A 26,460-nucleotide genomic window follows, 5' to 3' on the forward strand; every position below is an offset into this window, starting at 1 on the left:
AAAATGACTGATTTGGGACAAAAAGTGAATACCTATACAGAAACTATTCAGGAATTGATTCAGGAATCTGTTTTGACATGGCAAGCTGTGGAGAAGATGAAGGAGAAAGTTGTTGTTGAACCTCAAGTAATTCAAGTGGAGAGAGCCCCGGCCTTACAGAGGCAATTTGATGAACATAAGCTGTTGCCTTTTACGATTGAATCTAGAGAATGCCAGATTTGGTGGGATGGAGCCCCGCTTGGATTGGAGAAGGAAAGTTGGATAGATCCCCTTATGCAGGGATGTTCTGGGCTTTGGGATCTGGATTTGGGTCAGGGGGAGATTGGAGTTGTGGGGGCCTTTAGCTTTGGAGGGACTCTGAAACACGCTCCGAAATATCTTTTGGACTTTAGTTCTGACTATGGAGAATGGGCTGACCTGTCGAGAAGGAATAAAGACATTGTTAGGTTGGAGTTTCCCCAAGATCTACTCCTCAATGCCAAAGGAAGGAAATTAAGAACAAGATCAGCAGAAAATAAAGTAAAGTGCATATATAAATATGAAGAAGATCTGCAGAAGGGACATGGAAAAGAGTTAAGAGCCTCGGACAGAAGGTCACCAGGTTGATGGACCATATGGAATTGATAGAAAGGACTGACAGAATCCGAGACCAGGGAGAAGAGACGGTGGAAGAAGATTGGGAAAAAAGTTTTTTTTAAAAAAAAAATTATTTAGAGAAATGTTGCAAAATTAATGAGTGTTAGAAAAATGTTGGAATGAAATTATATGGCTTTAGTAGAAATGTTATAAGGAGTTAAGTATAAATAAGTTTTAGGGTTTTAATGGTAAGATAAGGTTAAAATAAATTAAGATAATTAAATGACAGAAAACAGTGAAAGATGGAAAGGATTTGCTGAAATAATTAATAACTAGAACACAAAAAGGGAGGTGTGAGGAGGTCGATGAAACAAGTTAATGAAAGATAAAGATATGGAAATATTGGATGTGCTTTTAATTGTTTTTGCTTTTGTTTTGATGTATGGTGTCTTTTGCTTTTTTTAATATGTACTGTAATGTATTGATTTGTATTGTTTACTTTTTCTTTTTCTTTTTTACTTCTTTCTTTAATTCTTAAACTTTTAATAAATATTATTTTTTTAAAAAAGAAAATTTGATATTTCTTCAAATGTCACTGAATGCGAAAATCATAATTATCTAATTATGCTTATAGAATGGGGGATCTCTCTCTCTCTTTGTGTGTGTGCGTGTGTGTGTGCCTGTGTCTGTGTCTGTGTCTGTGTGTTTTATCTAAATGCTGTTGATGTATGTGAACTAGATTACTAGTTGAAATTGGCTAACAGAAGGCAAGAAAGCAGCCAAAAGATGAATGATTCTGATTGCTTGGGACACTGGAAATGACTTTTACACCAGCGATATACATGCATGCACAAAAATGTCTCACCTGGATTGTCTGTCCATGGATGGATCACTTCAATGTATGTATCTACAATTTCCGCCCTGCCGTCTGTTAATCCAGACTGTCTAGGTGGGATATTAGTTCACATTTAGGCATTGATCGGGCAGGGATAATGTGTGCCCATGCATCCAAGTAGAGGATCAAGCCCTTAACGTGTGGTGCCGCTAGCCATAAATGGATTAAGCTGCTGGAAAAGTGACAGGACCATTGAGCAGTGATATCCAGGGATGACATAAAGAGGGGTGTTTTTTGTTGTTCTTTTTCTGTTTTGCTAAAGTAATTTATTACCCATGAATGGTGCCAAGCAAATAGAAATGAGAAGTGAAGCCCACAGAATAGACAGGCGCTTTTAGCTACAAAAATATTTTGTTTTAAACAAAATCTAAAGAAAAAACAATCTGTTTTCACTGAGATGGGCAAACTGTCCTACATCTGAGCCTATATTAATAACCAATCACAATGGTAACCTAATCTTCTCATCCTACCAAGTAGCCAGAAGGTTTTTACCACACATTAGGTAAAGATGCATGTATTCTGCATTGTCCTGACAAATGAGGATATTTTATCACAAATTGGGTGAAGATGTGAAATATAATGTGTGGTTGAATAGTCATCTCCAAATTACATAGATTCTTGCTATGCATATTTTCAACTAACTTGTTGGCTTATAAGTAATAAGGTTGCTTGGGGAATTAGAATCAGGGGAATGCTTGCCTAAAAAGAGGTGTCTTAATGAGCCTGTGGGGTGCCTGTAGCATATCATTCGGCTATCAAATATTTAATAACTGAATGAAAGTTTGGATGAAAGTTGGTGTAGATATTCATAAAACCATTCATTGTTTCATGTTCAAAGGCAAACTCAAATCTCATTGTCATTTTCAGACTATATTCTAATGTGAAATCTGCAATCAGCCTTCAAACACTACTAGATTTACATTATGATTTTTATTCTTTGGTCTTGCTCTGCGTAGGCATACAATTTTGTATCAGTCCTCAGATAGCATCCTAAGGGTTACGATATGAAATGTTTCATGTTTTATCCTGGACCTATTTGTTCCAAAGTGATCTCACTGACAATAATAAAAAAACCCACCCATGTTAACAGCACAATAGATAGATAGATAGCTTAGTGTCAATTAGAAGAGGGATGAATTGCTGAAGAAGAAACAAAAGAACTGAAGAACACATCTTCAAATAGATCTCTCAGCAAATTGAAGTTGTCCAGAGGACCAAAAAAAAGCCAATCAGTAGGTGTTCGGAATCTAAAACTAGAGATGATAAGGCAATCATCATGGTGAAAGTCACAATGCAATGCCAATTTTGATTCAAGTTGTCGACCTAGAAAAGAAGAGAAAAGCCTCAATTGACTTTTAGCAGAATTAATCCAGATTCTTCTTGCTCAGTTGGGGAAAAAACCCTGATCTGACTCATATGGTATCTTAAAGTGGACTGAAGTTACACAGAGATCAAAAAGGCTAAAGCTTAATACAGAAGTCCAAGGCTCTAAAATGACCAATTAGGCATCACCCAAAATTAAGACAAAAGAAGTCACAGATTTGCATAAAATTAGCAGCAAATTTAAAAAGCAATAAAATGACAAATAAAAATACATTGCAGATCTTCCCCTATCAAGGGAGACTGTGCCCTATGTGCCTGCTCTATGTGCTGCCCAGGAGAAAATCATGAAAAACAAACTTCAAGGGCATCTTGAAGTTATAGCTTTTTATCCTTAAACTGTACTTGCATCAGACATCGTTTCAAAGAGAGGACTGCCCTCTGACAGACATTGAGATAGAGGACTGTTCCCTGTAAAGTTGGATCCACGGTCACTCTAATTGGGTCAGTTCCCTTTTTTGCTTGAATTGATTGCTTTATTTTGCTTCATTCTGCTTTTGCCTGATCAACAGAAGGTGACGGGAGAGAGCCTTTGTTTTTTCCTTCATGGAATGGCAGGTTCCACCTAAGATCCTTCATAAGGGAGCTGCTTCCAGATGAAGGGCTATGAGGGGACAGGGACTCTGTTTTTTCAGCAGAGGAAGGATTTTGTCTTGTCCCATTCTTCAGAAACCTCCAACATGTAAAACTCAAGAGTTTACAAATTCCAAAAAGAAAAAAGGAAGTAAAACATCTGAGAAGCATTCAGAATGCAAGACCTCTTGAAATAAAACTTTTTTGACCAGGAGTCTGAAACTCCTATCCAACTTCTCATGGGAGGGTGTTCCATAGAGATGGACCCACATCACTGACGTACCAACTTCTCATTGACACGAGTCATGCTTCTGGGCCATAGGGAACCACTAATAATTCTCCCCCTGATTATCTCAGTGATCGACTTGGGGCGTACAGGATAAATCATCCTGGGTATCCTAGTCCTAAATTATTCAGGGCTTTGTACACTAGTACAAAAACCTGGTACCTGGCCTAGTAGTAGATGTGAATACAGTGCAGTTCATGTGGTGGTGGGGAGTCTGTTCCAGTTACCAGTTTAGCTGTGGCATCCAGCACTAGCTGCAACTTCCAGACTCACATAGCACATGTTCAATAATCCATTCACGAGGTTACCAACACATGAATCACACCAGTCAGGCTATTCCTTTCCAGGAATGGCCATGGACTGGGATGTATGTGCTAAGTACTAATATCAGCTTTGGGGGTATTTTTGGATGTGAATTTGTTGGATATTTTTGCTTTACCTGTTGATCAGCTCACAAATATTGATGGATGTTAAACAACATGTTCATGTGGCAGTGATTATGCTTTTGTATTATGTATTGTACTGCTATATTGATACTGTTTTGTTTTTGATGTGAACCTCTTTGAGCACAGATGTATTTCTGAGAAATGAGGTATATAAATAAATTGGCAATGACTACCAACCTCTGGGATCTGAGCTGTAGAGTGCACCTCCAGGTGTCAATTTGGCTAACCACAACCCAGGCCCAACCCTGACAAAGTTACCAGAAAAATTCTATACCACAGTTACATGGCATTGAAGTCTCTTTTCTCTAGTATTTGGTGTGAGGACAATTCACTGTGGATTAAAGGGCAGAACTACATCATTCAGGTAGTTTGGCCTTTCATAACTGTTTTTCCCCCCCTAAAAAAAAAAAAAAGCCAGTGTAGATGGAAAATGAGTTCAAACACCCCCTTTCAGGAATCCTGAAAACAACTCCCTGAGAGGAGCACATTTTGGACCAGGGGCAGGGGGCAGTCCCTGCTTAAAATATAGGTAAATGTGTTAATCTGTTTGCCTCTTTTTCTGGTTTAGCTGAAACAAGATTTCATGCTTCTCAAACCTTAATACCTCTGTGATGTTCCCATATCTCCATGTACCATTATAGGTCATATACTGCAGGTTCATGATAGTGAATGTAATTTAGCAGTAACTTTAATATTCATTTTTTCCAATTTAGAATGCCTATACTTATCCCTTTAGATTAGCTCCTAATTATTTCCCTGATAGAACTTAAGTTGTTACCGTCCACGGACATAACGTATAAATTAAACTACTCATTGCTTTTGAGAAATTTAAGTTATTAATGTGCTCATCTCAGCATCCCTGTTTATTTCCTTTCATTATAAATGATTTATGTGATTCATTAGATTCTGGTAATTATCATTTTCGACCCATAACTCTGTTATTTATGCAAGCTCTGCTTCTGTTGATGAAGTGCACTGCGATTTACAAGACAGGTTTGATAAGTTGGATATACAGGATAATGAAGCCAGACAAATTATCTTTAAAGGACAATAAGGCATGCCTCATTTTATTCCAAGAAATACTGTAGCTGAAAATATATCATGAACCCTTTTCACAGAACTGGAACTACTAGAAGATCCTCTCTTCAAGTAAAATCCCAAAAAGAAGAGAACTACATATCTTAAAACAACAACAGTGAGACTTTTATGGACTAAACTAATGGATTAGTATGAATAGTTTTGAAAATTTGCCATAGGTGTTAATTGGGGGGAGGGGATGGAACCCCAGGCCCAGGGACGGAACATTGATTGATTGATTGATTGATTGATTGATTGCATTTATAGCCCAACTGGAGCTCAAGGTGACCCTATCTCCCCTCTCTTATATCCTAACAATAATACAATAATATCTAATTCTTTCTGTTGCTCATAATTCAAATCCTGCTCACAAATTCATCATGATGAAGAGCTGTGAGAGGAACTCTTAACATGATACCAAAACTCGTGGGTGATATCCAGCCAATTCATACTCAGAGTAGACCTATTGAAAGCAGTGGGCTTAAGTAAACCATATCTCAGTGCAATCCTAGCCATGGCTGCTCAGAAGTCTGTCCTATTTAATTCAATGGGGTTTGCTCCCAGGTATATGGGGTTAGAAAGGAAGTCTAATTTAAGACAATTGATATCAGTGGGTTTACTCTGAGTGTGGTTTAGCCAGATTACTATCCAATATTTCTCACCCATTGAAGATGTAACTGGATTTGGTATGGCATAAAGTTATAAATAACTAAAAAAAAAAAAAAAAAGAATGCTCTTTCTCCAGCTAAAGCCAAGATTATGGGAAGCATCCAGTTTACCTTTCATCAAATACTGAGCTATTAATAGATGCATTTCATTTAATTGAAATATGTAGTAATCTCTTTGATGCCTGCCTGATGCGCATTAGACAAAAAACACACATTACAAATCATCTTATATATATATATATATATATATATATATATATATATATATATGCACATGCACCCCGAGAACAGGCTTGACTGCATACTGAGACTGAAATCAATCTCCCTGCAGTGAACAAGCAACAAATTGCATTTATGATAGTGTGAATAAGCTAAAGGTGAAAAGGCCAATACAGCTTTTCATGCTTTATCAGTAGTTTGAAAGGTAATACTCCAAAGCAAGGCTGTTTGAGTACTATGAACTTTCTTTTTAATTAACTACTGTATACGCGTAATGGGAAGCCTGAATTCTGCCCATACATGAGAGTTTTATGGAAATAGAAATGAAAGTTCAGGCTTTCATTGTAGATGAAGCAATATCAAAGGCTTCTGGTTTTTTTTATTTCTCCCATTAGCTGTCTCTTTGAATGGCAGAGCTGAAAAACAAGGATGACCTTCTACAGAGAGATGTAGCTAGCAAGATAAACCCTTACCTGGGTAAAAATTATATTTGCTTCCCCAGCTTTTTCGTTTTATTTCATTGTCAGAGTAAGGAGGTAATCCTGCAGGCCAGCTGAGGTCCCATTGGAAGTGGTATCAGTGCTGGTCTGCTGGTGGAGAAGAGGTCCACAAGCACAACTAGTGCTGTGCCATTTTTTTTCTGGGTTCTGTCCTTCCCAACTGCCCTTCAACAATTCATAGGAAATTACATGCAAATTATCCAAGGAGGAGAAAAACTGATGAATGGGGTGCATTATATTTTATACATGCACTATCTTGTTTTCGTTGTGGCAAAGTGGTATTTGTGAGTGTCCTTCCATTCATCCTGCAAATCATCCAACCAGTTGCCTGTACTCTGCAGCCTTCCTGGGTGCTTGCCTTCCCTGAAAATTCAGCAGCAGCAGCAGCTGGGCTTTCTTGTAAGCATCAGAAGGTGTGTGGGGGGGACTTCCTACCTTGTGCCCAACAGCTGTTCTTTCTTTATTTTTCTTTCAGTGATGTCTTTTAAAGAAAGTGTGGATTTTTTAAAAAGAAACATAAAAGGAAGAGCTTCAATAAAATAAAATAAAATAAAATAAAAACAGTAAGCACCATGATCATGTTTTGTTTCAGTAAGTGCAAACTAGGTGGTTTATATATTCATATACCACTTGATCGTAAGGAAACCTTGCAGTAGTAAACATTACAATTCTCAATAAAAGCAGGCATGTAATCATATGGATGTACACAAGTCCTGGAAGCAGTTTGTAATGGAGATTCATCTATTTTCTTTCCCAGTCTTCCCTTCTAGACTTTATAAAGGAGTGCAACATAGGAAATACACTGCGAAAGAGAGAGAGAGAATAGACAGTAGCGGGGGAAAAAGAAACAAAACACATGTAATTTCTACATAGCTAGATAGGCTATGTAGTCTGATTGATGTCAATAGGCAGGGAGTTCCACAGCATAGGTGTTGCAGCACTAAAAGAACAATTTCTCACAAGCACAGAATGACTAAGATGCAGCAGTAACAGTGCCAGTGCCACAGATTGAAGCAGTCAAGTGGGCATATATGTTTAAATGAAAACAGAAGTCAATGAGCACTTGAGTAGATATCCCCATTGACATTAAGGACAATAAATTCCCAGATCTGCTAATATCAGTGAAGAAGCACTTGTTCTTTAAGGAGCTCCATGTGTACTTGGGAGCCCCTGGACTAAGGTATATTTGTTATGTATTTATGCATTCTTGTCGAGCACAATGCAAAGAAGCTCCAAGCTCAATAGATGTGAAGCTCCTTGGGTGGTACTAAGGCAGTTTCTATCATCCTCATAAATACAGGGTTGTTTTGAGGGGGGAAATGGCGGGGAGGCACCATGTGCACTTCTCTAATCACAACCCTCTGACATGTTGCAGCGGAAAACCAGGACTCCTTGGAGCCTTGTGTGGTGTAGTGGTTAAGAGTGGTGGACTCGTAATCTGGTGAACCGGGTTCGCTTCCCCGCTCCTCCACATGCAGCTGCTGGGTGACCTTGGAGTCTCTCAGCCCCACTCACCTCACAGAGTGTTTGTTGTGCGGGAGGAAGGGAAAAGAGATTGTTAGCCGCTTTGAGACTCCTTCGGGTAGTGATAAAGCAGGGTATCAAGTCCAAACTACTCCTCCTCTTCTTCTTCTTCTTCTTCTTCTTCTTCTTCTCCTCCTCCTCCTCCTCCTCCTCCCACATGAGTCACATGACCTGTTGTCAGAGCTGCTTGAAGATCCTAGCTCACAGAGGATCACGCTAGCCAGCGATCATTAAGTAAAAGTCTTTATTGAATTACAGTTTCCATTCTCACGCTGCTGCGCGCAACTCTACGTCTAGTAGCTAGATCGGCGAAGCTCCGTCTGAGTCTCCGCCCCGTGTGCACCAACTTAATATTCTAGCCTTGCTCCACCTTTTCCGCCTGACTGTCCTCCTCTGGGTCCCTCTACCCCCCGGGGCTTCTTCCTTCCGGGATTCTTCTGACGCTGACCTGGACCCTCCTGCCTCCTTGCGCCGGGCTTTAGGACCTGGTTCCCTTTCGGGGCTGCTTACTGCGCCGCCTTCCTCTGCATTTGAACTTGGCGCGCGCGCCCAACCTTCCACTTTCCTCTTAACCGTCTCTTCGCTCCCCGATGGAGGTGTGGCCACTCCTGACTCATGCCCTCCCTCCTGTGGTGAGCTGCCAGCGCTTCCCCCCTGGCTCCTTTCCTCTTCCCTGCTTCCTGGCGGTGACGCTGGTCCCGATTTCCAGCTGCTCCCCCCTGAGTCCCCTCTGGCTCTATCTTCCTGGGGTGCCCCCCTAGACTCCCCCCTTGCCCTGGCCACTGGTGCTCCTTTCTGTGAATCCTCTGATTCACTGGAAAGACTAGGAGATCTCGGGTCGTCGTCATCACTCATCTTTTCTTCTGCCTCCTCCCCTTCGCTCTCTGTTTCCTCCCTTGCCCGTGCCTCTGCTCCTAAACCCCTGACATCCATCCCCCCCTCGAAGCCCCCCATTCCCCCCTCCCCTCCTTCCGGTGCTGGAGCTGGGGGCTGCTGTTGCAAAGGGACGAACGTCGGATATCGGTCGCTTCCCGTGGCGGGTCTCCATCTGAAGTCTCGCGGGTCTTCCTCCCTGCTCTCGTCGACAACGGTCACCTCCGCTTCCATCTCTGTGCCGCCGTGCTCGAAACCAGGGTCGTCCCCGAAAACGTCCATGTCCGTCTCTCCCTCACTTCCTCCTGGCGGTGTTGCTCGTCCTGGGCCTTCCAGCCACCGTCTGCAGAACTGCTCCTCTGGTCTATCGTCCCACCAATACGAGGGTTCTGATGCAGATCCCGAGGGTGACCCCTCCGGGGAACAGACGTCTTGTGTCGGGTCCTCGTCCGAGTCGAACCCCCGGAAAGTGCTGGCCGAAAGCGTGGGCGTGAAAAGCCAGTCGTCGAAAAAGTCTGCTGGCATAGGTCTATGGGGGAAGAGGGCATGAAACTCGTCTTTGAGGAGAGGTTCGTCCAAAGCGTAGCCCGGCACCCAGCTGTTCGCACTGGCCGGGGTGCCCTCCTTGGCGAGAAAGTATTCTACCCCCTCTTCCCCCCATCTGGAGTCCAAAATCTCCGTGACTTCGTTGATGCGCTCCTTCTGTGCCACTCCCGCGTGCCCTGTTCTGTCTCTGACCGGACTCGGCGCCGTTCCGGGTTCCTGGAACCTGTGCGGTGCCCTGTAGGGAGTGAGCACCGATCTGTGGAATACCGGATGCATTCTGGAACCCTCCGGAAGTGCCAGTCTGAACGCTACCGGGTTGACCTGCTCTTCGACTTGGTAGGGCCCCAGTTGTTTATGCCCTAGTTTCTTCTTGGCCAACGACCTGGCCGGCACTGCGTGGGCTGCTAACCAAACCCAGTCTCCCACGTGGAGCTCTTCGCCAACCCTTCTGTGCTTGTCCGCTTGTACCTTGTATGCGTGCTTGGCCAGCTCCAGGTGGCGCCTCAGCTGATCGTGGACTTCCTGCAGCTCCGACGCGAACGCATCTGCTGTCTGCGGCTCCCCCTCTCCCATTCTTTCCAGTCCCGGGAAGGTTCTGGGGTGCCTCCCGTTGTTGGCGAAGAACGGCGTGACCCCCGTGGACACGTGCTTCGTGTTGTTGTAGGCGAACTCGGCAAGCGGCAGGTAATCCACCCACGTCGCAGGCTGTTGATTTGCATAACATCTCAGGTACTGCTGCATGATGGCATTGACCCGCTCCGCTTGCCCGTTGGTCTGCGGGTGTCTCGCCGACGCCAGGTTGATCTTGACGTTCAGGAAGCCCATCAGCTTCTGCCAGAAATTCGAGATGAACTGCCGCCCCCGGTCGGACAGAATAGACCGTGGCAGACCGTGAACCTTGAACACGTGGTCTATGAACAGTTTGGCGGTTTGCTCCGCCGTGGCCACCTTAGCACACGGAATGAAATGCGCCATCTTGGAAAACAGGTCTACCACCACCAGCACTGCCGTCTTGCCCCTCGAGCTGGGCAGATCCGTGACAAAGTCCAGGGCCACCCTTTCCCAAGGTTCGACCGGAGTTTGCAGCGGTTCCAACAGTCCGGCCGGCGGTTTGTGCACTGGTTTGGCCCTCTGGCAGGTGTCACACCTCGCCACGTAGTCTGCGACCTCCCCTCTCATTCCAGGCCACCAGAAATCCCTGGCTACTAATTCCACCGTCTTCTCCTTGCCAAAGTGCCCGGCCGTGGGCGCGTCGTGCAGCTGCTGCAGCACCTTGGCGCGAAGGTCGTCTCCCGGCACGTAGATGGCCCCTTTACGGATGAGCAATCCATCTCGTAGCTGGAAACCGTCGGCCGCAGCCGTGCCCCTTTGCACCTCTGCCATCTTTGCTTGCGCGAAGGAGTCATCCTGCAACGCTCGTCGCACCGCCTCCAGGTCCACGGTGGCCGCGGCGCACGCCCATACTGTTGGTGCGAAGATGTGCATGGCGGCCGCTGGCGTTGCGTCCTCCAGATACTGTGGCTTACGGGAGAGGGCGTCCGCCATGATGTTAGTGTCCCCCGGGACATACTCTATGCGGAAGTCGAAGTTCGCAAAAAACTCAGCCCAACGTATCTGCCTCTGGTTTAGGAACTGTGCCGTGCGCCAGTGCTCCAGATTCTTGTGGTCCGTGCAAACCTGCACCGTGTGCTTGGCGCCGATCAGGAAGTGCCTCCACGCTTTGAACGCTGCATGAATGGCCAGCAACTCCCTGTCCCAGATGGTGTAGTTCTGCTCGGACTTGCTGAGCTTCCTGGAGTAGAACGCTGCCGGTCGCCACACCCCCTGCTGGTCCTTTTGCAGCAGGACCGCCCCCACGGCTCTGTCCGAGGCGTCTGTCTCCACCCTCATCGGCCTGCTGGGGTTGACGTGAAGCAGCTGCTCTTCCGACGCGAAGAGACGCTTGAGTGCCTGAAAGGACTGCTCCGCCTCCTCTGTCCAAACGAACTTCTTTTTCTTGGAGCTAAGCGTGTCTGTGATGGCCGCTGTCTGCATAGCGAAGCCCTTGATAAACTTGCGATAGAAGTTCGCAAAGCCGACAAACCTCTGGACCTCCTTCCGGTTGCGTGGACTCTTCCAATCCAATACCGCGCGAACCTTGGCGCTGTCCATGGTGAGCCCCTTGTCAGACAACTTGTAGCCCAGAAAATCCACCTCCGTCACGTCAAATTGGCACTTCTCCAGCTTGGCGTAGAGCCTATGTTGCTTTAGTCTGGTCAGCACTTCCTTGACGTGTCTGTCATGCTCCTGCTGCGATTCCGAAAAGATCAGGATGTCATCTAAGAAACAGACGCACGTCTTGTAGAGAAGTCCCGCCAACACGTGATGCATGAAAGCTTGAAAAACGTGGGAGCCATTTTGCAATCCAAAGGGCATAACTCTGTATTCGTAGGTACCCAGTGGCGTGAACATGGCCGTCTTCCACTCATCTCCCTCCCGCATACGAATGAGGTTGTACGCCCCTCGCAGGTCTAACTTGGTGAACACTTTCCCCTTCCGCACCTTCGCCAGGAGGTCGTCGATTCGGAGCATGGGGAAGTCCGACGGCTTGGTCCCATTGTTTAAAATGCGATAGTCCACGACCAGTCTTTTTTGGGGCGTGTCTCGCTTTTTAACAAAGAATACTGGACTGCCCCCCGCTGCCTTGGACTCTCGGATGAAACCGCGCTCCAAATTATGATCTATGAACTGTTTGAGTTCCTGCAGCTCGTCCTCTGACATGGAATACAGTTTCCCCTTAGGCAGCGCCACCCCCGGCAGCAGGTCAATCTTGCAGTCATATGGTCTGTGAGGGGGTAGCCTGTCTGCCTCCTTCTCGCAGAAAACTTCCAAAAATTCTGCGTACTTGTGGGGAATCGTTTGCAGCGTGCCTAGCAGCAGCTGTGACTCCTCTTCCTCTCCTTCCTGCCGGGGCACGATGCAGTGTTCAGCACAAAAGGAAGAGCCGAAGATCAGCTGCCTCTGGTACCAAGCCAGCGTTGGGCTGTGCTTGTCCAGCCAACTCATTCCCAATACAATGGGCGTATCCGATAGTTGAGTGACATTGAAGCTGATGATTTCTTTGTGATTTCCAAGTCGCATCGCCATGGGCGGCGTCTGCTTCACCACTTGCCCCCCTAGCAACTCCCTGCCATCCACCGTGACAACCTGCAGGGGCAGTGTGGCCGGCAGCAACTGTATAGCGTGCTTGTCGACAAAGTCCTGCCCTATAAAGTCCGCGTTGCTGCCCGAGTCAACTGTGATGGGCACGTCAGTGGTGATTCCATTGGGCAGCTGGAGAGATGCGGTGAGCCTCACCACTGGTTTGGGCGGGAGGGGGTTCACGGGCTGTAAAACCTCTGGGGACTGCGTCACTAACACGTCTGGCTGGGCCCCAGGGCCTCTTCCTCCAGCCAGACTGCGTCGTTTCCCTGCTGTGGTCCCCCTTGCTGCGTTGCTGCAGTCACCATTGCCGAGGCTGCAGTAAGCTTGTGGAGCCTCTGGGGACACTCTTTTGCCATATGCCCTGGCTCCTCACAGACGTAACACTTCCTGTTCCCTCTAGGAGGCTTCGCTTTCACTGCTGCCGGTGCTAGGGCTCTGGTTGCTGACTGAGCCCTTGCACCTCCAACCTCCATAGGTTCGGCTCCTCCTCCTGGCGGAGGCGTGGATTGCGCCCGCGCTGCTTCTCTGGGAAGGAAGGAGGGGCCCCTGGCTGGTTCGCGCCCTCCACGCCCTTCGTCCCTGCTCCACGGACGTCCTTCCAGCCTCACCCCCACTGCCAGTGCCCTCTGAACGACCTCCTGGGTGGTTCGGGGTCTCTCCCCCCTCGCGATCTCATCTTTAATCGAGTTGTGCAGCCCCTCCCAAAAGAGGTCTCTTACAGGAGCCGAATCTCTGTCCCATTCCAGGGCACTGACCAAGGCGAAAAAGCGGGCATGATACTGCCTGACGCTGGCCCTCCCTTGTCTCAGCCCATGCACCTCCTTCCGTGCAAGATCCACGTCAATACTTGATAAAAAACACCCATCCATCGCTTTAATAAAGGCATCTGCATTCTGGAGCGCCGGATCCTTATCTCTCCATAAATTGCGTAGCCATGCTCTAGCATCCCCATGCAAATGGGACATGATGAATCCCACTCTCTCTTGCTCATCTCTAAAGTCTTTATGCAGCAGTTGCAGTGCGCACAGTACGTCGGCTCTAAAGTTGGGATACTGTTGCAGGTTCCCATCGAAGTGAGAGACCAGCCCGCCTGTCCGTCTCGCCAACCCAATTCCCTCCTGCCGGGGTGTCTGCTTTGTCAGCACGTCTAACCTGACCTGGAGATCCCTGCAGGCGGCAGCTGCCTCCTCCTCTCTCTTCCTGGATGCGAGAGCCTCGGCATTCAGTTGTGCCACTGCTTTTCTGAGTTCCTCTATCTGCTGCTCAGCCGTCATGTCGTCTGCCGTTCGTGAGCTCGCTAGTAGGTACCTGTTTCTCTCCCCTCCTCGAGGCTGTAGATGCCCACAATCGAAGAGACGGAGCTTACTGTCAGAGCTGCTTGAAGATCCTAGCTCACAGAGGATCACGCTAGCCAGCGATCATTAAGTAAAAGTCTTTATTGAATTACAGTTTCCATTCTCACGCTGCTGCGCGCAACTCTACGTCTAGTAGCTAGATCGGCGAAGCTCCGTCTGAGTCTCCGCCCCGTGTGCACCAACTTAATATTCTAGCCTTGCTCCACCTTTTCCGCCTGACTGTCCTCCTCTGGGTCCCTCTACCCCCCGGGGCTTCTTCCTTCCGGGATTCTTCTGACGCTGACCCGGACCCTCCTGCCTCCTTGCGCCGGGCTTTAGGACCTGGTTCCCTTTCGGGGCTGCTTACTGCGCCGCCTTCCTCTGCATTTGAACTTGGCGCGCGCGCCCAACCTTCCACTTTCCTCTTAACCGTCTCTTCGCTCCCCGATGGAGGTGTGGCCACTCCTGACTCATGCCCTCCCTCCTGTGGTGAGCTGCCAGCGCTTCCCCCCTGGCTCCTTTCCTCTTCCCTGCTTCCTGGCGGTGACGCTGGTCCCGATTTCCAGCTGCTCCCCCCTGAGTCCCCTCTGGCTCTATCTTCCTGGGGTGCCCCCCTAGACTCCCCCCTTGCCCTGGCCACTGGTGCTCCTTTCTGTGAATCCTCTGATTCACTGGAAAGACTAGGAGATCTCGGGTCGTCGTCATCACTCATCTTTTCTTCTGCCTCCTCCCCTTCGCTCTCTGTTTCCTCCCTTGCCCGTGCCTCTGCTCCTAAACCCCTGACACCTGTGAAAGAAAACGATGCCCAAATATGGCATAGTTGAGGGGTACATAATCATTTGGTAGTGGGGATTAGGGAAGTGTACATAGCAAGAAATGTACATGATAGAGAATGTACAAGATGACTGCAAATAAACAAATAATAAAGTGAAAAGTAACGCTCCTTCAAATGTATGCTCTATTCCAGTCACTCCATTATATTTATTCCCCAGTTTACACATTTAAAGGCATGCAGAAGAATGAATCACCTGAATCAAGTTAAAAATAAATTAGGCCACTGACATAAATGGAAAGGCAATTGTTTTGAAGCCTGACATTTAAAACAGTGTTTTGGGACTTTCTTAAACACTTTTCCATTTAAATATTTCCACTCCATTTGCAATGAATTCAAATAACTCATTTAGATTATAAACGTGCACAATGTCCATATTCTTTAGCTTGCGTTTATCCTAAAAAGGTGGCACAATGGATTAAATAGTGTGCATTAAACTTGGCACAATAAAGAGATTTCCACCCCCTCTTCTTGTTAGTCCAAGACAAGGAGGTGAACAGCCTGATCCTCTAAATGGACCATATTAGGGGACGCCGCAGGTACTGCCACTTGGTGCTACTAACTGCAAAAGGATTGCACCTTCCTGTTAAGCAAAGAGGCCTTCAGAAATTCTTGCTGTGTAAATGATCAATTTTTTGTGTTGGCTCAGAGGGTTGATTCCACATGCTCCTATTTGATGACCACATGAAATGACAGTATGTCCTTTTCAGAGCCTTGCTTCCCACCTGGGTGAGCTGTTCAGTTTTTCCTCCCCTCCCTAATCAGGTACATGACTTCGACCTTATCAGACACATAAAAGCTCCATAGTGACAACTGTATGGCTGGTGGAGATGCCTCTTTCTGTCAATAATTCAGTGTGAAGTGGAGGCAGATTCATTTAAGCAGAGAAACTAAACAGCTTCCTACAATTTGCTGAATATCCATGAGGCCACTGAAAAGAAGCCATACACTTTATTCCATATAAAACTTTTCTTTGAGTTCTCCCAGTGTGGCGTAGTGGTTAAGAGCGGTGGACTCGTAATCTGGTGAACTGGGTTCGCGTCTCCGCTCCTCCACATGCAGCTGCTGGGTGACCTTGGGCTAGTCACACTTCTTTGAAGTCTCTCAGCCCCACTCACCTCACAGAGTGTTTGTTGTGGGGGAGGAAGGGAAAGGAGAATGTGAGCCGCTCTGAGACTCCTTCGGGTAGTGATAAAGCGGGATATCAAATCCAAACTCTTCTTCTTCTTCCCTAGTGGGACTCTAATCTCTCTTTCACTCTTCTACTCATGACCCTTCAATACTCCCCCTCAGTTTTGGGGGCCTGTTCTAGTCCCCAAAGCAATTTTTCTAATCTTCCCTCCCAAAGACCCGACCAATTTGGGCAACAGTGTCAATCAATCAATCAATCAATCAATCAATTGGACCCAGCATGGGAGTCAGTGGTTGGGAATGCAAATCGCCCCTCCCCAGTAATCTGATCAATCCTCTGAAGAGTGGGGTGGGGGTGATAGTCACCCTTCTCAGCTGAACAGCATTGTGATCCCCAAAGGGTTGGCCAAGAAGGATGTTCCATGCTTGCCCGCCCCTTCTATATGGGGAGGAGGGAGAGTGCCATGGTGCACAAGCAAGGGCACAAAGGGAAGAGGGAAGAAATCCCTACTCTTGCCTGCCTGTCCCTGTTTCTCTTTCCACCTTTCCACCTTTCCCATTGTGTGAAATATCTAGATGGGAACGGAGAACAATAGGTGTGCAGAGTGAATTCAAATAACTCTCAGATGGTTGCATCAAAAATAGTGCTGAGTAACGCATCCGGTCAGTAGAATGAGTTTTGCTTGCACAATGGGTCCCCACCACTCTTCCACTTGCACCCCTAAACCTGTTTTCAGAGTTCCCCCACCCCTCCATATCATATTTGGGGGCGGGAGTGTTATTGTGAGAGCAGAAATCCTTGTGCTAATCCTTGTATTAGTTTGGATACTACCCAAAGTTAATTGAGAAGAAGAACTAGATGATCATCTGAAGAGGCAGGAGGGGATGGTTTTCATGCCCACAGCAGGACTGAGGTTCAGGTCTCCCCACCCAGCCCAGACCCATCATGAAGATGATGATGACTGATGAAGATGCTGGTGCAGCAGTGGGACTAGGAGGCAGGTTCTTCTTCCTTCCTGTTAAGATCACTCTGGAAGTGCACAGGACATTCCTGTAGCTGCTGAAAAAAACCAGGAAATCCTGTGATCATAACTGCTCATACCAGAGCAATTTTTTTTTACCTGGCTCCAACAAGCTGTCCTAGGGATACATACCGCTGTAGGTAGCTGGTAGGCCATTTTTTGAAGAAAGGTTTTGTGGGCCAAATTTGGCCAACAGGCCAGCAATTCCCCATCCCTGTTGTAGTTCATTGAACCTGTTCACCTCTCTCTTTTCCCCCTTATACTTACAACCACAAATTTTGAAAAGGAAGTTTAACTGAGCATTTTTCTAATAGTTTGAGAATTTGAGCTACTTTTTTATTTTTTTTTTGGGGGGGTTAATGGACAACATCTGTTCCCTCAAACAGTTTTCATTGCGGATTTTAAAAGAACATTCAAGCCAACAAAAACCCTTCTGAGATTTATTCAGATAAATGGGTTGTATCTATATTAATTATAGAAGATTAAATTCTAGGAGTTAGCTACAATTGCAGTCTTCATACTTGAAGAATAACATTAGAATGATGCAGCTGTGTCTTGGACTGGGAATAGAAAGAGAAGAAGATCAAGTCTAACTATCTGTATTTATGCCCACCTGTTATTTGAAGGAATGTGAGGAGCCAAACATTGATTCACATTTCTCACAGCATGATTCAATGTAAAGCACAGATTTTTTTTTGAGCATTTTAAACCCTCTGTTATCAAGAAGAAGAGCATGACCTCGAATCATTCAGGCCTTGCTTGTCTGGAGGGCTCAACTGGACAACTTTGCTCTTAACAATCAATCCAATGGTTGTCATGGAAACAAATGCACTCACCACATGCTGAGGTACTCAGCAGGACAGAGAGGCCAAACTGTGGTGTATGTGTGCTCATGAGGGAGCGAGAGACATTTAGAACCAATCTGGTCTGATTATAAGGCTTTCCCCTTTGTTTCCCTTTGACTAGAATAGGAGTATATTGATTTACAACTACAAAGTTCATGCATGTGTGATAAAGAGAGTAAAAGCATGTATCTACTAAGTTGTGCACCAGAGATGGCCAAAGCCCAAGCCAAATTGGGTATATTTGAAGGATCCCAGATGTGTTGGGTACACATGCTCATGGATCACTGAAATTTGGGTTAGACTGGCCCAGAGCAATCAATGACTGTTGGAGCAGGGCATCTGGTAGAAAAGAGAGGCAAGCAACGTGCAAAATTTGAGACCTATTTGACTAGTGGATTAATTTTCCCAGGAGAAGGAAGGCCCAAGTCTCAACACTGCTTCCAGCCTATCCACACTCATGCATTATAATCCCTATCATATAGTTTGGTGCTAAAGGAGCTCTCTGCGGATCTGAAACTCAGTATAGCACTGAACTGTAGACAAATGGTTTCTCAAAATTCTCCATCATATTTGTGGGCAGAGAAACTGTGTGAACCCTTTCATGGAAGCCATTAGCAGTGGCACCAGAATCACTTCTCCCGTCCCAGTAATTATTTTGCTGCCACTGCAGTGCTTGGCAGCAGTGAAAGAGTTGGCAGCCTGGACACCAATTTGCATCTTCCACGAAGTCCTGGACCAAGCAGGGAGGAAAGAATGGCAGCCACCACAGAAAAACAGTGAATAATATTGGGGGAATTTCTAACAAGTGATCTGCCTTTTCAAAGGGGTAGGGGTTGGGCGGGGGAATGTGTTGTGAGAAATCTTGGTTCAACTTTAGTGATAACACCACAGCACAGCAGAAGAAAAGCCCCAAGTTCAGTCCAGGAGGCAGGACTGTGAAGGGAGAAATACGGCACTCCTAAGATATGGTGTTTCTGTAGTAACTCAGATCATCAGAGATCACCTCATTTACTACATAATCTTATACATGTTGACTCAGAAGAACTTCCCATGAGTTTAATGGGGCAAACACTTTGGTGAGTGGGTATAGGAGTGCAGACTTTCTCAACTAGTTACAGGATAGTAAGCCCCTTCAACCCTTTTCAGCTTGCCTGCTGCATAGTACTTACTTTGGCTGGCAGCATCTTCTGGCTATTTTTTCCTAGACCTGGACAAATTAGTTTGCAGTATTTCTGGGCCAAGTCAGCTTTTCATGAGATCACCCGTTTCTGCATGAAGCAGCCATGCTATTTTATTTTAAAGAATATCTGCACTGAAATCTGTTTTTAATAATCTATTATATAGGTATTTCATCTTTTTTCTTAAAACATAAAATTTAAAATGTATACTGATACATTTTTTAAAAATCAAGAATTGAATTGAAAGATTCAGGAATATCATAGATAGCTAAATTTCAATGCACAGGTTGGTCTGGCAGGTGTGTATCAGGTCATTTTATACAAGAATTCACAAATACCAAATTCATATCCATCCTCACATTCCACCATTCCATATAAGAAGTAATCAAGAAGTTGGAACCTGAAATCACCCTTGCTGATGTCCCAGTACTGAGATTAAACTGAACACTCATCTGATCCTCTCCAACACCAGCTTTCCATTTGTCCCCAGACGTATTTATGATGACATAGCAATTACACTGATTTAAGGTTCCAATAATGTGACAGTGCCACTACACTGTTAAAATTCACTATGTGAGCATAAATACAGCACATCATTGCAGTATAGATTTATGCTGGAATGGGAGATTTAGTTGCCACCATGTTTTCATGGTATAACTTGAAAATGGGAGTGCATTGTTAGTTTTTAGGTTAGAGCAAAACCAGTGATTTAAAAATGATTTCAACTTTATATGAACATGGGCATGAGAAGATATATTTACTTTACAAAATGTAAGAAGCAGCATTTTCTTTGAATCATATATGTGGTTGGATTTAGAGGAAGTTAGAATTTAGTCTCATTTGAATTGATAGGACTTACATGAGTCTTGACTAACCTGTTCTAATTATTTAAATGGGACATATAAACAACACATTTCCTCGCTATACAATGCATGGTACATAGAAATTATATGTCTTTAAAATGTTAAGTCTATAACTGAAATATATGTTAAAATGGTATAGATGATGGCTCTGATCCCAAAGGAACAATAGCAAGCTTTGTATGCATAGTAGATATTCTACCTAGGGGTATGTTGCACCTTGCTAAATATTTCTGCATATATTTGCACCTTGACAAAACACGTTGCTGCATTTTCTTTTGGTACTTATCTACAAAATGAAATATGCAATATTCATATTTTTAAAAACAGGAATTTCCCATTCTTTTCACATATTATTTGTATTCTAGTATTGTCCTCCATTTAAAGATGGAGGCTTTGTCTTGTTTCTCATATTTGCTTTAGAACAGCGGCAGAGGAAGCAGCTCAGGGCCTGGGGTGGGGCGAGGGTGGGGCGCACCACAGGGCCTCTGGAGTCTGCCTGCCTCCTCCCACTCAGCCGCCCTACAGCTGGGGGGGGAGGCAGCCGGTGGACAGTTTGGGCAGCGTGGAGCCTGTGCGCGCCCAAGCTAACGCGTCTCTCCCAGTGGTGACACCCGGGGCGACCTGCACCCACCGCACCACCCTTCCTCTGCCCCTGCTGTAGAAGAATTTTGATTGTGCATGGTTTCCTATTGAAATGCACAGAACTTGCTCAATTGGGCATAAATTCCAATTAACTAAGGAGCATGTGACTTTTCAGTGGAGGAAAAAGTAGACCAAGTTCATATGAGCACATTCTTCTTTTCTTTTATATGAAAAAAGAAAAGTTGTCTTAATTGCTCTTGCTGGAGGGCTTAAGTATGCAGGCAGAGCTATTGTCCACCCTTTACCATGCACAGTCTTGTTGCCTGTGATTCCTCTCCCCCTACCTCCTGACTGTGTGCTTAATTAGAGTTTGAACCTCTAATTAAGCACTGTGCGATGCCTCTGATTCAGTTTGGGGGCCAAATCTGGATTGAGTCAGCCTCAGATCATATGACGTGGATTGAATCCAAGTGTTGGATTGGGCTGTGAATCCGCTAAGACCAGATGCTGCATTTCTGCTTGTCAGAAATGGTGGTCAATAACTCATAATGCCACTCTTTGTGGTGATTCGTCCCTCAAGCAATTTATCCTTGTCAGTCCTTAGCGTTCACTCTTTTGCATGAGCAAATATAGCACATGCATCAGGGTCTTGCAGTTTTGGCTAAAACAAATGTTATGATCACAGAGAAAGAGAAATGTGCTTCAGGAGATATACAAATATACAAGTCAATATGTATGATGTCCCTTCTAGTGAGGATCCACTTCTCTAAGCTAAAAAATGGTCACTTACAGGTAATTAGGCCTGTGTACATAGCCTTGTCATCTAGAATGGGTGGCCATCTTTTTTGGGAGTCTAGAACAAGGTAGACATGTCATTTACAAGGATAAGATATTAATGTTGGAAGTAACATAATGTACGCAAGTGTGAAATTATCACACTGAAGCAAGATAGTTAACATATACTAACAATACAATCCTATACATGTCTACTCAAAAGTAAGTTCAATAGGACTTACTATCAGCTAAATGGGTATAGAGCTGCAGTCTAAAGCAGCAAAACAACAAAACAAAACAAAACCTACTAAAAGAAAGAAACTTCAGCATTCATGAAAATGATCATATTCAAGGAAGCTTCTGACACTGCATTGGCTAACATTTATAATGAAAGTTTGAAACTCACATCAGGGAAAGCTATGTTATGAACATATAAGTATTGCATTTTACACCACACATGTCCCAAACAAATAGAGATAAATGACAAACATAAATTCAAGGCAGGATTCTTCTGTGTTTATTTTAAATGCCTGGTAGAGATGTTTGTTTGCATGCCATGAAGCCCACCACCTGCCCACAGCTATGCGTTCCATTTCCATGGGCATCTGGCTAAATAATAAACAGATGTGCATCACAGGAAAACTATGCCTCCCGTGACATATAGACTTTATAGACAATATTCCAGAAGGCCGTATAGAATGACTTTGTTACATGACTTAATGGCCTTGTACAAAATACATCAATATAAATATGTCCTTACTCACTGTAACAGAAAAATCCCCAAACATCCCCCTCCCTTTAAAAATCCCCATTCTTAAGAAGAGCTTGCAAGACAATTAATTTTGTTCCAGCCTGTTTCTGTCTTGAGCAAGTCATTTATTTATTTATTGGAATATCAAACAGGACATCATTGCGAGAAAGAGTAGGGGCCAAATCCTTTTCTTGCTTCAACAATACTGAAATCCGCAACCATGCCTGGAATTTTTCTTTTATATGTATGGGCAGGGACATTGGGCTGGGGCCAGGAGAGCAGACCAAGACATAACAGTAAACTAATTCATCCTGGCAATGCTTATGTTTAAAGAAACAATGAGAAGTGCAACTTGGCAAGCAACTTCTTAGACCTGGCAGAATTGATGAAATATGCCTGTTCAGAGAGAAAGGAGTAATGGTGTGTTCCTTATCTTAAGTGTGAATGACAGACAATGTCAGGAGCACTGGTGATAAATAAAACTAATGGTACAACTTGTCTCTCCCATGTCTCATAATGAACGACTTTAGTTTTAATTCTACATCCCTATATATCTATGTCCTATAAATCCAGCCAGTTTTAACCCAGACATTTAGGTGTGTGTGTGTGTGTGTGTGTGTGTGCGCGCGCACACACACAAATACATATTTGCATTCACATTTGTAAGTGCTACAGAGGAGAAACCACGGACTGCAAATGCTACCACACTCTGTTTCACTTTCAAAGTCACAATCTGCGTGGCCTTTTTTTTATTGCTGGGCGATTTTCTTCCTTTCTTTATATTCTGAATTTTATTGATTAAACTACGTCAAAATACAGGTAAGACACAGGTGGTAGATAGAGATGGACTACCAATTAGCACAGTATAAACCCTCCATTGGGGATACGGGTGGAGCTGTGGTCTAAATCGCTGAGCCTGGGGCTTGCCGATTGGAAGGTCGGTGGTTCGAATCCCTGCAACGGGATGAGCTCCCGTTGCTCGGTCCCAGCTCCTGCCAACCTAGCAGTTCAAAAGCACATCAAAGTGCAAGTAGATAAATAGGTACCTCTCCAGCGGGAAGGTAAACAGTGTTTCTGTGTGCTGCTCTGGTTTCACCAGAAGCGGTGTAGTCAGGCTGGCCACATGACCCAGAAAAACTGTTTGCAGACAAACGCCGGCTCCCTCAGCCAGTAAAGCGAGATGAGCACTGCAACCCCAGAGTTGTTCACAACTGGACTTAACTGTCAGGGGTCCTTTACCTTTACCTTTTTAAACCCTCCATTGGTAAAGGTAAAGTACTGTGGTACTTCGGGTTACAGACGCTTCAGGTTACAGACGCTTCAGGTTACAGCCTCTGCTAACCCAGAAATACTACCTCAGGTTAAGAACTTTGCTTCAGGATGAGAACAGAAATCGTGTGGCAGTGTCGTGGCAGCAGTGGGAGGCCCCATTAGCTAAAGTGGTACCTCAGATTAAGAACAGTTTCAGGTAAGAATGGACCTCCAGAACGAATTAAGTTCTTAACCCGAGGTACCACAGTAGTTCATTTTAACCACGGAAAAGCTATATAAGATTTTCACCCAAATTCTGTCTCCTCTGTTTTCTTCCATGATTGTTCCTCCAGGGATGGCAAGGGGGGCAGGGATCATCAAGACAATCATCAAGACAGTCCTGGAATCATACTCCCAAAGTAACAGTTAACTCAACAACCAAATCCAGAACAACATCTGAGGTTGAAGTGGGCTAGGAATGCAGGGAGAGTCATTAGAATTATTCTAATTATTCTAGACTTTCAGCTGACCAAGCATTGTTCTAGATAGATTTCTTTTCTTGAGGGTGTCAGTCTTAGAAAAGAATCTTGCATGTGTGAATTTATCATAAATTGTACAATTATCCTGATAATAATAATGACTAGTTTTACTTCAGTTTTCTCTTAATTGCATTTATTGTTATGGTACACACACACACACACACACACACACACACACATGAATTCCCTGGAAGTGGGAGAGGGGAGAGAGAAGTACTAAAATGTCTGCATAACCACTAATTCTGGATGCAAACAAGGCATAAATTTATTTTGAGACAGACAAGTATATTCTCATCTTCTTTTCTGCATCTAGGCAAGCATTTCCACTAGAATAAATTCACACATTTAGACTAGTTGCTTGCAGCTTCACTTTCACAGAAAATTTGATTATTGGTGCAATGGAATCATGTCTTAATTAAACTTTTTACCTGCTTAAAACATTTTTATTTCCCATTTTCTCATAAAGTTTGACAGAAGAGTCTTTTCCCCCCTCACAAAATCATGCCCCTCCTCTCACAATGAGAGTGCTTTTCACACAGTCATAGCAGGGCAGAGTAAGTTTGCATATGAAGAAAGGAAATCTTTTAAAATAAAACCCCTTCTTTGCATAAAGAGAGAAAGGAAATCACACAAAGAGGGCTGACAGTTTCCACATATTACCCTCGAAGTACAGCAGCATGGGGAGGGGAGGGGATTATTGAACTGTATCACAAAAGTACCAATTAAAATGGGGTCAGGTAAAGGATGGCTTTGGAAAATGGTTCTAAAAATAGCACATTGTTAGTGCAAGTGTCTCTTCTTTGTGTAGAAACTGAGTAACAAATCTTTATTACTGCCAATATTGCTTCCACAGAAAGAGAAGCTATATTCAATTCCTGAGTCGTCAACCAAATTGAAAATGAATTCTTATTGTTTTCTTCATATCTGGATTGTACATTTTGAAATATCCTCTCAACCCCTCATCCTAATTGCTGGAAGAGATATGTTTTGATTTATAAATGGTCACAGTAAGCCAAAGAGGTGTCTACAAGGAGATGTAGCTGGACTGCAACTCCCATCACACTTTGCCTTTGGTGGGACTGATGGGAATTGTAGTCCACTAACATCTGGAGGGTACCATGTTGATTATTTGGGCTTACAATTTAAGTATGCACAGCTTGCCCTGATTGTCCAACCACTTGCATGAAAGCCCAAATATGGAAACAGTGATGAAACAAGTCCTTCCTATACCCAGAGCAGGATTGCTGTTCTTCCCCCACCAGCCTATATCAGGATGTGAGTGATGTTTCTTCAAGTTTTACATAAGGCAGGATTTTGTAAGTAACTTGTAAGCCTTAAAAGGCAATGCGGCATTCATTAATAATGTAATTCTTCAGTTGCCTCCCAAGTGAATCTTAAGTTTTCTTCTTACGTGAATTGCTCTGTGTGAATCATTCTTTTATTAGTCTGGCTGTGACCATAATAAACCTATTGTTTTAATGTTTGTGATTTTAATGTGTCCTTTATGGGCTTTATTTGGTGGATATACCATTTCTGGTTCAAAGATCTATTACAAATTAAAATAGAACAGATCAAAGTGGCATATAAATTTGTAAATATAAATTATAAATATGGCTGGGAATCTTTGGGCGTACTGCTGCTGAGCTTCCAAGTTCTGATTACCCAAGACATGACCTACCTTGAAGCTATTCTGAAAAAAATAAGCAACTAAGTGCTCTTTTCCCAAGTTCTAAGCCAGGCATAGACAAACTCGGCCCTCCAGATGTTTTGGGACTACAACTTCCATCATCCCTAGCTAGCAGGACCAGTGGTCAGGGATGATGGGAGTTGTAGTCCCAAAACATCTGGAGGGCCGAGTTTGCCTATGCCTGTCTAAGCCACCAGTTTCTTCCTTTGCAGCCTGAGGGATGTAGTAGCTGAATATACGTTATTGTGTTAGCCAGCAGCCACTCTTACTAGCTTACTGCCCCTGCTAGGTTACTTAGCAAACTCATATCTGATGATGATGATGATGATGATGATGATGATGATTATTATCACCATCATGCTACAATACAGCAAATAATCTTTCGGGTACCACGGAAGAAACAAACTTTGATAGTGATAAGTTATTTTAGGTTGCACTCCAAATCCCCTTTGCACTTGGAGAGTATTGTGTGTAGAGGCATTCTTCCACCCAGTTGACCTCTGCCTATGGCATGACACCAGGGATGGACAGACACCAAATTTTGGCCTTGTATAGGGCACTGCTGAAATTTGAAAAACCCAAGTCTTCCTCTGGTGCCACCTTCATTACTTTGCTGGAGAGGAGTTCCCAGTTCCACCTGCTGAATGGGTGAGCAAGCTGAAGTACCACCCATGGGAACCTCCACCAATGGTGCCCCCCCAAAAAAGTCCAAAAACAGGGTATTTCAGGGGCAAGGAAGGACTGAGCTGGCATGGGAAATGTGTTATTCTGCAAAACAAAGGAAATGCCAAGTAAAACACTTGGAAGGCCACTTTGGTTACTTAGCATTACTTTGCATTTCAGTAACGGTTTTAGTTTTCTTTATACACCAAAATAGGGCAATATTTTCTCCAGGTGGCAACAGTTATGCACACCACTTTCAAAA

The sequence above is a fragment of the Podarcis liolepis genome (genome assembly GCF_965112155.1).
Source record: "Podarcis liolepis genome assembly, chromosome: 8".
Lineage (NCBI taxonomy): Eukaryota > Metazoa > Chordata > Lepidosauria > Squamata > Lacertidae > Podarcis > Podarcis liolepis.